The sequence below is a fragment of the Nelumbo nucifera genome, chromosome 8 (genome assembly GCF_055504915.1).
Source record: "Nelumbo nucifera cultivar China Antique chromosome 8, China Antique-T2T, whole genome shotgun sequence".
NCBI lineage: Eukaryota > Viridiplantae > Streptophyta > Magnoliopsida > Proteales > Nelumbonaceae > Nelumbo > Nelumbo nucifera.
The window spans coordinates 18,874,784-18,887,156 of NC_142656.1; the positions used below are offsets into that span (position 1 = coordinate 18,874,784).

The 12,373-nt window shown below is 49.8% G+C and overlaps 1 non-coding gene across 1 annotated transcript; it reads right to left on the reverse strand.

Moving 5' to 3' along the window:
• Positions 1-11,972: 11,972 nt before the first annotated feature.
• On the reverse strand, positions 11,973-12,168 carry LOC148789674 (U2 spliceosomal RNA). Its single transcript, XR_016080000.1, has one exon. It is a non-coding gene; the product is annotated as a U2 spliceosomal RNA (small nuclear RNA).
• Between the last annotated feature and the right edge of the window lie 205 nt (positions 12,169-12,373).

Below are 12,373 nucleotides of genomic sequence, written 5' to 3' on the forward strand. Positions count from 1 at the left end.
AGGTTTCCAGATCTAAATCCCATTTAGATCTTGGACTCTCTGAGTGGATAGGGTCTAAGCCCAATCCTTTCAGCTGACCCTCTTTAGAATTCGCCCCCTTTAAATGACTGATCAAATCAGCCCAGTTCGAAATGGGCTTAAGGCCCATTTAAGGTTATGTACTCAAAAGGCTTCCAAATTGCTGCCCAGTTGGGCTTCCTTGTATGGCGTGGGACCCAAGCATTGATCTACACATCAGCCACATGGGTTCGGCCCAGCCTTTGTTACAAGGCCTGGCCGAATACACTGTTAATGACAGTGCACCCCCTGAAACCCATCAAATGGGCTCTATGGGCCCAACACTTACACTAAGTGGTCCCTGGGCCAAGCCACCTTGTAACACCCAGGGACTGTGGGCAGATGCAAGATTAGCCCATCAGGCATTATCCTCAATGGTCTTACACTTAACCTCTCAGCCCATAATGATCATACACTGCCCGACAAGAGAGGACCTCTCCCTCGGCTGCAAGGAACAATGTTGCACTCTCCACTTATATGGATCCCGGGAATTAAAACCTTCTTGCAAACAATTTAGAAACCATACATATATACTTTTATATCTTATATAAAATATATTTTGCAAAACAAATCTCAACGGTTGAAATCGGCTGCCGGTAGTCTTGGTTTCCATCAGTGAGAGTGCATCCCCGATCATTACCTTTGTCCGACAAAGGGGCTGATCCTGTCACTATGATCACCCACTCAGATGAATTCTCGGACTGTCCCAACATACCCAGGTTTTGACCCCCGCTAAGGATCTCACTGATTGGTACATCAAAGACAGCCCAATCCGACACCAAGTGTAGTATCATAATCGAGTCTAGGGGTCGGGTGTAACTTTCCAGTTTTGCCCATCAATCTCTAAGGTCCAGGGCAATACTGGAAATCTGGTCCAGTTCAAAGATTCAATTAATCCTACACTGTATGTGCCTAAGGTCTCACCCTGGCAGCTGAGACAAGCCACCCCAACCGACTTGGTGGCACTATAGTGTCAGCCTTGTCAGGATAGGTCTCCCCAGACCGACCCACTGGCTGTGAACATTCTAAACTAACACGAGTCTCATTAAGTGTCCAGTTTAAGGGTATTACACAGAAGCATACCAAGGGAACATGAATCAAATATGTATCTTTATTCATTTACAATAAACTCATAAAGTACATCATTCTGATTGAAGCTAAGGGCATACAAAACTGTCTAACAGCTCCCACTTGCACTTAGGTCCAATCAGGTACTAGCCGGAGTCCCATGCTTTCCACGTGTTTCTCAAACACTTTCTGTGATAGTGGCTTTGTCAATGGGTCTGCTACATTTTCCGCTGACGCTACCTTCTGAATCAGGACGTCCCCTCTACCAACAATCTCCCGCAGTACGTGGTACTTCCTCTCGATGTGCTTCGACTTCGAGTGGGCTCGTGGCTCCTTAGCCTGAGCAATGGCTCCATTGTTGTCACACAACAATGGGATGGGTGATGTGCTGGACGGAACTACTCCCAACTCGTGAACGAACTTCTTCATCCACACGGCTTCTTTGGCAGCCTCACTTGCGGCAATGTACTCGGCCTCGGTCGTGGAGTCTACAGTGGACCCCTATTTGCTGCTTTTCCAGCAAACAGCACACGATCCTATCGTGAAAACATATCCAGATGTAGACTTTCTATCATCTGGGTCTGACTGGAAATCGGCATCTGTAAACCCTTGGATTTGTAGTGAGCTACCGTCGAATACTAGACAAAACTCTTTTGTCCTTCGAAGGTACTTAAGTATGTTTTTCACAGCAGTCCAATGCTCCTGCCCTGGGTTGGCCTGAAATCTGCTTACTACACTCACTGCCTGAGCTATGTCAGGACGAGTGCACAGCATGGCATACATGATGCTCCCTACGGCTGAGGCATAAGGAACGTCTTTCATGCCATCAATCTCCTCAGACGTCTTGGGAGACATCTTCTTGGAGAGAGTGACTCCGTGCCTGAAAGGAACATTTCCTTTCTTGGAGTTTTCCATGCTGTATCTTTTGACTATTTTGTCAATGTAAGCAGATTGGGATAATCCTATTATCCGCTTCGATCTATCTCTATAGAGTCGAAGACCCAGTATATAGGAGGCTTCTCCAAGGTCTTTCATGGAGAATTGCTGCGAAAGCCATACTTTCACCGCAGTTAACATTCCCACATCATTCCCAATGAGTAGAATGTCATCTACATACAGAACCAAGAAGGTAACCTTATCCCCACTGTACTTCCTGTAGACAGAGGGTTCATCCGGATTCTGCTCGAAGTCAAACGATTTGACAGCAGAGTTAAAACGGATGTTCCAACTTCTAGAAGCTTGCTTAAGCCCATAAATGGATCTGTTAAGTTTACATACCATGGTTTCCTGACCTGCAGCAACGAAGCCTTGCGGCTGCTGCATATAGATATATTCAGCAAGATCTCCATTCAGGAATGCAGTTTTGACATCCATCTGCCAAATCTCATAATCATGGTATGCTGCTACAGCTAGCAGGATCCTAATGGATTTAAGCATGGCCACAGGTGAAAAGGTTTCCTCATAATCGATGCCCTCTTTCTGAGTGTACCCTTTCGCCACCAGACGAGCCTTGAAGGTCTCAACTTTACCATCGGGGCCCTTCTTCCTCTTGTAAATCCATTTGCAACCGATTGCCTTTACCCCGGAGGGCGGATCTACTAGAGTCCAGACTCCATTGGTCTCCATTGAGTCCATCTCTGCCCTCATGGCCTCCACCCACTTCTGGGAATCTATGTCCAACATAGCTTCCGCGTAAGTCACGGGATCCTCCTCACTAGTCAAGGTTTCCACCAGGTAACTATCCTGGTCATAACCATAACGGACTGGTGGCCTGGATGCCCGAGTGGATCTTCTAAGTTGGTCACTACCTGGAACTTGTGGGACATCTCCCACTGCTCCTGAGCTCTCCTCATCAAGAACAACTTCCTGACGATGGGTGTCCAGGATATAGTCGGTTTCCAAGAATTGCGCATTTCGACTGCAGAACACTTTCTGCTCACTTGGGTCATAGAAAAGGTAACCCACAGAGCCTTTTGGGTAGCCTACAAATAGGCAACGGCTGGTCTTAGATTCCAACTTGTCTGCACTCGTTCTTTTGACGTGTGCTGGACAACCCCAAATCTTCAAGTGTCTGACACTTGGTTTCTTTCCGGTCCAAAGTTCATATGGAGTATTCGGAACCGAGTTGGTTGGAACCCGATTCAGCACGTAAATCGCAGTCTCTAATGCGTAACCCCAAAAGGATGTGGGTAACTCTAAGTGTATGAGAAGCGACCGGACCATATCTAATAAGGTCCTATTCCTCCTCTCTGAAACACCGTTAAGTTGTGGTGTAGCAGGAGGAGCTAATTGTGATACTATCCCATTGTCCTTTAAGTAGTCCATGAATTCGTCAGAGAGATATTCGCCACATCGATCGGATCGAAGGGCTTTAATTTCTCTCCCTAACTGTTTCTCGACCTCTTGTCTAAACTCTTTGAATTTTTCAAAGGATTCAGACTTGTGTCTCATTAGGTACACGTAACCATATCGTGAAAAATCATCTGTGAAGGTGATGAAATACACGTGTTGATTTCGTGTCCTAACACTCAGGGGACCACATACATCAGTATGTATTAGGTCAAGTGTGCCTGTACATCTTTCAGGCTTACCGTCAAATGGCCGTTTCGTCATCTTGCCTTGTAGGCAAGGCTCACAGGTGGGAAGATCTTTTACAGCTAGAAAATCCAAAGGACCATCCTTTACCAACCTTGTGATTCGGTCAACACCGATGTGGCCAAGTCGGTAATGCCACAGACACGTGGGATTAACTATATCACGGGCTCTCTTCTTGGGGTTTTCAACCGACGTAGTTTCGGTTATGTTAGTTTCTAGAGAAGGATGTAGAACATAGAGACCATTCTCCAGTTCCCCGTATGCGATGAATCTGTTATTTCTTTTAATAGTAATCGTATTACTAAAGAAGACAGAATAACCATCTGCACACAGTTTTGAGATAGAAATCAAATTTCTTCTTAAATTTTGTACATAAAGACAATCTTTAAGTACAATTATTCATTCTCTAAAATATAGTTCCACGGTTCCTATGGCCGCGGCTGCAACAGTTGCAGTAGTCCCTAAGTAGAGTGTGACTTCTCCTTCACTCAACCTTCTGCTTACCTTGAACCCCTGCAGTGAGTTACACGCATGAGTTGAAGCCCCGGAGTCAATACACCAGGACGCAGAAGCTACCAATAAATTGGTTTCTATAACACAAGTTTCAAAGTTACCTTTCTTGGATTCCAGGTAGGCAGGACAATTCCTTTTCCAGTGGCCGGTCTTCTTGCAGAAGTGACAGGCATCTGATGCCTTGTCCTTCCTCTGTTTCTTGGGTTTGGCAGCCTTTTTCTGGGGCTTTCTCTTCGCCTTCCTTTTCTTGCCCGATTTGCCAGTTTCAACAAGCATGGCAATGGGCTCATCCTTTTTAATCAATTCTTCGGCCCTCTGCAACATATTGCTGAGTTCCTGCAAGCTGACGTTCAGCTTGTTCATGTTGTAGTTCATGATGAATGGATTAAAGGATGGAGGTAGAGAGTTGAGAATAGCATCGATCTGAGTCACCAGATCCAGCCCGGATCCAAGAGCCTCTAGTTCGTTCATAACCGAATTCGGTATATACTGTTACAAGGTCATGCCCTTCGGGTTAAAAAACGTCGGGGCGACCTTCCAAAGACTTGTAAATAAGCTGTTTCGGCCCCTGATCGGCACAAAGATAGAGTGCTATGTAGACGACATGGTCGTCAAAACACAGTTTTCACAAGAATTAATACAAGACTTAGATTCTGTCTTCCAAATCCTGCGTCGGTATAACATGAAATTAAACCCCAACAAATGCGCCTTCGGCGTCACCTCGGGCAAGTTCCTGGGCTACGTTGTCAATCGACGTGGCATCGAGGCCAACCCAGACAAAATACAAGCCATCCTAGATATGAGACCACCCCGGAAAATAAAAGAAGTCCAAAGGCTGAACGGCCGCATAGCCGCCCTGAGCCGCTTCATGTCCAAATCGGCAGACCGCTGCCTACCCTTCTTCAAAGCGATCAAAGGCAAAGGGTTCGAATGGACCCAAGACTGTTAGCTCGCGTTTGACGAGCTAAAAGGCTACCTCGCCAAAGTACCAACCTTAGCTCGGCCTGAGGAAGGTGAAGTCTTGGAGCTATACCTCTCGGCCAGCGACGAGGTGGTCAGTTCGGTACTAGTAAAGGAGGCAGACCGGGTCCAACGACCCATATATTATGTTAGTAAAATCTTGCAGGGAGCAGAGACAAGGTACCCGCAGATAGAAAAGCTAGCGTATGCCCTGGTGATAGCAGCACGGAAACTCCGCCCATACTTCCAGGCCCACACCGTCATCGTCCTGACCAGCAAACCTCTGAGGCAAGTCTTACTCAAACCCGAGGTTTCCGGCCGGCTGACGAAGTGGTCCATCGAGCTCAGCGAGTACGATCTCCAGTACAAGCCAAGAACTGCCATCAAGGCCCAAGCCTTGGCAGACTTTATCGCAGAATGCACATTTAGCCTCGAAGCCTCTGAGCCGGTAGAGCCCGAGATCCCCAGTTCGGGCGAACTCGGAGCTCCCGAGCCAAACGAGTCCGAACCCCACGAAGTAGCAGCCAGTATGGCATCCCTCCTGGTTAGACCAAGCGCGAACTGGGAGGAGGAGCCCTGGATCCTTCACGTAGATGGCTCCTCGAACCAACAAGGCAGCGGGGCTGGAATAGTGCTACGCGGCCCGGGCGGAACAAAACTGGAATACGCACTACGCTTTGAGTTCGCGGCATCCAACAACGAGGCAGAATACGAGGCATTGATAGCCGGGCTAAACCTAGTGCGCAAGGTCGGAGCAAAGCACGTGGTTATCTGCAGTGATTCCCAGCTCGTGGTCAACCAAGTTACAGGCGAGTACGAAGCACGCGAACTCACTATGATTGCATACTTGGCAAAAGTAAAGGAAGCTCTGCTCAACTTCCAATCACACTTCATCAAGCAAATCCCTAGGTCAGAGAACGCTGAGGCCGATGCCCTGTCCCGACTGGCTAGCACGAGCCACAATGCCAGGAGAACCGTGTACATAGAAGACTTGCCTCGGCCCAGCATTCTCGGTGGGGCAGAAGAGGTCGCTCCCGTCACCGAAGCAGAGCCGAGCTGGATCGACCCACTCGCGAGCTTCCTGTTAGACGGAACACTCCCCGCGGACCGCAACACAGCCAAGAGGGTGCAACGCCAGGCAGCCAAATACGTCATGATAGACGAACGGTTGTACCGACGATCCTACATGCTCCCCTATCTGCGATGCTTGCGCCCAGCCGAAGCCGAGCTGGTACTCCGCGACATCCACGAAGGCTTGTGTGGCGGACACCTGGGGGGCAGAGCCCTCGCCCAAAAGGCACTTCGACAAGGATACTACTGGCCAACGATGAAGGCAGAGGCAATCGAGCTCGTCAGAAAATGCGGCAAGTGTCAGAAGCACGCCAGCATCCACCATCAGCCCGCTGCCGACCTCAAATACCTCACCAGTCCATGGCCCTTCGCCCAATGGGGCATCGACCTCCTGGGGCCATTCCCACCAGCGACAGGCGGGAGGAAATTCCTAGTGGTGGCAGTAGATTATTTCACAAAGTGGATTGAAGCCGAACCCCTGGCAATAGTTACAGCCCGAAACATACAAAACTTCTTTTGGAAGAACATCGTATGTCGCTTCGGGCTACCTCGGGTACTGATCTCCGACAATGGAAAACAGTTCGAAGACATCAAGTTCCAAGAATGGTGCCAGAGTATGGGAATTAGTCAGAACTTCACATCGGTCGCACACCCGCAGGCAAATGGCCAAACAGAAGTAATGAACAGAGCCATCCTCCGCGGACTAAAAACGCGATTGGATCGAGCCAAAGGTTTATGGACAGACGAACTACCAAGTGTTTTATGGGCACACCGAACCACGGAAAAGACCGCCACGGGTGAGACCCCCTTTAACCTCACCTATGGCACCGAAGCAGTGATCCCGGTGGAAATCGAAGTGCCTACGTTACGACTGGAAGCGTACGACAAACGGACAAACGAGGGCGAGTTGCGCACCAACCTCGACCTACTGGACGAAGTGAGAGACCTCGCGCACATCCGAACTGCGGCTTACCAACAAAAGGTAGCTCGGTACTACAACGCGCAAGTAAAAAAGAGGAACTTCTGCGTCGGCGACCTGGTTCTCCGCAAGGTCATGGTGCCCGAACCCGGCGTAGGGAAACTAGGACCGAACTGGGAAGGACCCTACAGAGTAATGAAAACACTCGGTGGGGGAGCGTATGAGCTCGGAACCCTAGAAGGGAAACAAGTACCCCGAGCATGGAACGTCGTCAACTTGAGAAGGTACTATCTATAGGCCACCAAATGAAGTACGCCGAAGTCATTTCATTAAACAAACTGACGGACCGAAATGGTCAATTCGGCAAAAAATATAAGCTCGAAGACACCAGTACATGAACAAAAAGACGTTTCATTTCAAAACAGATGTGTACATTTCATTTCATTTCATTTTACAAGCCCGGAGCTACTTCATCGTTATCAGAAGCCTCTCCGACAATGCCCGAAGGACCTGCCTCCCCCTCGGAGTCTGGTTCGGCATCCGCGGCATTAGCCATCTCCGAAGTGATGCGCGAAGTGGATATGGCACTGGTATCGAGGTCGGGGTACGTATTCCGGATCATCCACCGACTTAGCTTGAAACCCCTCCTGTAGGAGTCTACCATCAGGTCATCGAAATCCGGCGAGGCAATGTAATCGCTGACAGCCTTCTTCTTCGCGTCTTCGATGCCCTGAGAGAAGATCTGAGTCCTCTCCCTGATATCCTCCTGAAGATATTCGACCTGGTGCTCCAAGTCCAGCTTCATTTCCGCCATGCGCTGCACCACCACCCCCATGGCCTCGGCATCCCTCTGAGACCTCGCCTGCCTAGACCGCGCACGGCGAGCAGCAGCATCAGCAGCGCGAGCATTCTCCTCGGCAGTCCGAGCATTCTCCTCGGCAGCCCGAGCAGCCTCCTCGGCAGCTCGCGCCTGCCGCGAGCATTTCTCCACCTGGTTCGCCAAGGCGTGAATGGAGGAGTTCACCTATCAAAGGAAAAGGAGATCAGAGAAACAAATGAAAAAATAGAAGCTAAACTCGGAGGTAGGCCACCTACCACCATGGCATGAGTAACGGCACAGCAGGCCACTTGGTGCAGAGGGAGCTCGGTCCACGCCGCGACTTCCTCAGGAAACGTCGCCTCCTTACTCCGTTGCAGAGCATGCACGGGCGACAACACGCTCCTGAAGTCCCCCGGGCCCTCCGAGCCCGACGGCCCAGCTCGCATATGAGCGGACTCGGAATAAGCGGGAGCCCCCGTGTGTGTGGTTTCAGCATAAGGAGCCCCCGCCGGCCCCTGCATGGGAGGAACCATCTCGGGCTCCTCTGCCGGACAGTCCGGCACCTCGGGCTCCGTAGCTCGGGATGGCTCGGCGCGAGCTCGCTTGGCCACCCGCTTTCTCCTCTTCATCCCCTCGAATAAGTACGCACCTCGTGACCCTCGTGAATCCATTGTACCTGCGAAAAGGAGTTCGGCATCAGTAAGACGTAAGCGAAGAACAAGACAAGATCACTAGGGAAAGAACCTACCCGAACTCAGGCCCGCAGCAATAAGCTTGGCCTCCGTCAGATACCATTGGCAATCCAGCCCAAGCCGCGCCCATTGCCGAAGGCCCTCCGCCGTCTCCTCATCAAGTGTGATGCCGGAATCAGGAGCGGCCACCCCCCAGCCGGTCTGAAACGGCCACCCCATTGCACTTCGCACCCCGAAATAGTCCCGCTTCCACGCCGGGACCTTATTGGGGAGTCCGTGTAAGAGCTTGAAGCCCGGGCGAGGGGACAGGTAGTATGCCCGCCTACGCCCAGGGAGGGGACCCACTTGCTTTTTCAACATCAAGATAGAAGAAAAAATCTCCAGATCCAGAGGGAAGTTCTCGTCGCAAAATAAAGAGATCGTTCCCACTAAGTTCCTAATAGAGTTCGGGTGAAGCTGGCCAACCGTCACACCGAAGTGGTTTAGGACCTCGACAACAAGAGGGTGGAAGGGCAGTTGCAGCCCCGCGGCGAGCTGTTCCCGAAAAATCACCATCTCATCAGGGCCATGTTCCCAAGGAAAGCTCTCCGTAGGAATAAAATAACCGTACTCACTGGGCAAATTATAGTAGTCTACGAGGGTTTGAAGTTCCTCAAGCGTCATGGTCGAAGGGCCGAACTGATCTACAACCCGGCCACGGCGGGAGGTGGATGCCGACCTACCCGAAGCACCTCGGGTGGTAGGCCCAACCCCTCCCTCAGGACCTACATCGGGCTCGCTCGAACTACCGTGGGACGCAAACTGGTTCGTAGAACCCACATCAGACCCGCTTGAACAGTCTGAACCCTCCAAACTAGACATCGCGAAACGGAACGGGATTCCAAAAAAATACTCACCCGGGAAGAAGACAAGCAGACCGCGAGAACTTGAACAAGCAGGACCTGGGACGCGAGCTGAAAAGCCTGGACGCGAGCTGAAACTTAAGGCACGAGCTCAAGACATACGACAATAGCAAGGACGGCCCCCCCCTCTCGCACTATTTATATCCACAGCGTACGGAAAGCGACGGCCCAGATCGAAGCCAATCCAACGGCCCACAGCACGTCTTCCAAAACCAATCGGCGCACGTCTTTCAGAGACTGACGGAGCGTCGCTCACGTCTTGTCAGAGGACAGGTGTCGGCCCGCGTCTTCCCGAAACAGACGGAGCAACGACGCACGTCCCCTCGCAATAAAAGCGTCTGCAGCGCAACTCCCGATTAACTGACATCACGACTTCCAAACGCACGCCCCTTTTTGAAAATCAAATGGGAGCGAGCGCGCTCAGCACGGACCAAAACCCTCCCACTACCTTGCAACTCCCTGCGCCAAGACGGAACCATTGTCACAGGGAGTGGGGGGCAATTGATGGAAGGAAATTTGGCCCGACCTCGCGTTCGCCCGACGCGTGGCAAAGGCAAGCAGCTCGGGACAGTAGAGCACCCAAAGCGAACATCGGAAGCAAGTCAAAACTCGCTACCGAACCCCAACTCCAGATCGTTGTGTTTAGTCCGAGCTCCTTGTTAAAAGCGAACTCCCTGTTAAAGGTCCCAGTTCCCTAAAACCCGAGCTCCCTAAGTCCTAGCTCGGTACCAGGAGCCCGAGCTCCCTAAAACCCGAGCTCCCTAAAGAACCCGAGCTAAAGGACCCGAACTCCCTAAAGAACCTGAGCCTCCCAAGTCTAAGCTCCCTACTAGGAGCCCGAGCTCCCTGATAAGAGCGAGCTCCCTCCTGAGAACCCGAGCTCCCTGCGAGGAGCGCGAACTGTACTGGGCCCCCAGCCTCACGAAACTGACCCGGGCTGACCCATGGCAGCTCGAAGCATTCCAAACCGAACTCAAGGCACCTCGCTCGCCACTCCAACACTTCCAAAACACCAGGCCCGCCAGACGTACCCGATGCCAAGGACGTTCCCATCCAAGGGCGGCGTACCTGACTGATTTGGGATCTGACGCCTGACAGCCGCATCTCAAACGGCTTCCTGCCACCGCCACCTGCAACCGTCGTCACTAGCCGCAGAGACGGCTCCGACAGAAGGAACAGTGGCGGTTCTGCCCGACCAGAGGAAGTGACACCCGAACTGGCAGGAGTTCAGAAGTAATCATGCCCGACCTGACGGAGGCCTGGAAGTGAGTACGTGAGGTGGTTATAAAAGGATTCTACCCCCCCCAGGGAGGAGGTATGCTAACTCTCGCGCTATCTGGTTATTCTTGCCTCTGAAGGATTCTAACTTGAGCTTCGGAGCCCTTACGCCGGGTTCTCCCCGGAGCTTCTCTTCTCCCATTTCAGGTTCTTGTTACTCACTCCAGAGGCAAGATCGTCAACAGCTAAGACCGACCAGATTGTGCTTCATCAAAAACCAATTTGAAAAAGTTGGACAGTCCAATAAGAAATTAAATTGGATCAATCCAGATTTAATGATTTTTGTATTTATTGGATTGGATTTGGATTGAATGCAATCTAAATTAAAACCAATTTGAGCAGGTTAAATGGTGCAATAATACATTGAATAAGATCAGTCGAGTGCAGAATATTTATCGGATTCGATTGACCTGGTCTATCTGTAATGGGCTTATATTGAAGAGGATCGAATTAGATCAATATCCAGTCCAATAATGGCTAAAAGGTATTCAAATCCGGTTTGAAGAAATCAGATTCGAAGAATGGGTTTTAATCTGATCCATTTGCTGCAATAAAACTGTTACGTTCTTCTCTTGGCATAGAGAAAGAGAAAAACGTAGGCTGGATTAATTGGAGGAAACCTCCAAAATTAACAAGAGTCTAATTTGAGATAAATTCCAATATTTTCATTAACTCCCAAAATACAACTTAAATACATGAACCATCGTTCCAAAATAGCAACTAGTAAAGAGATTCTCTTTCCTCCATGAAGGTGCGCCCATGGAACCCACTATAGCCCAGCTGAGTCAGCTAACTCTAATAAAATAAAACCACAAGCTAATGGAATTATATGACTTGAAGATCATACACGTTATATTTATATTATTTTTGCTGATGTGGCAACTGTTATTTTTTCAAAAAATATTCATTTTGCTGATGTGACAACTGTTTTTCTTTTCAAAAATAAAAAACTTTCAAGTACTTGTCAAAGCTAGTTCAAAATTGGCACGTAATCTCATGAATTCTCGTAAATGGGCCATCAAAATCCAAAATACGAAGCATACCCACACTATAAATGAATGAACAGAATGTAAGAAAACTTAAACGTAAGAATTGGTAGGGGGTGCGCCAGGCCCGTGCAGTAGTGCAACGCATGGGCGACGCTTGAAGGCCCAAGTAGCAAGCTCCTGTGATGGGCCTTCCCCCAAGATAAATTTATTTAATATCATGTGGGCCGATGGCCCAGGTATCAGATATTAAACTGATAAGAACAGATACTACACTTGATCTTAGCCAAAAGGCCGAGAAAGGTATGAATTATCCGGTGGCCCAACTTGGTTTTTGTAATTCAACTCTCCTTGCCATCCCTCTCCTCCAATCCGATGTGGGACTTAAACTCTAGATTTCGGCTTCTCAACTGTACGTGATTTAACCAACCCATACAATAATCCCCTCTCAAGAACAGTAATTTTCGTAGGAATGAGGTTTCCAAGTACAATAATAGTTGCTTTTTTGTCTT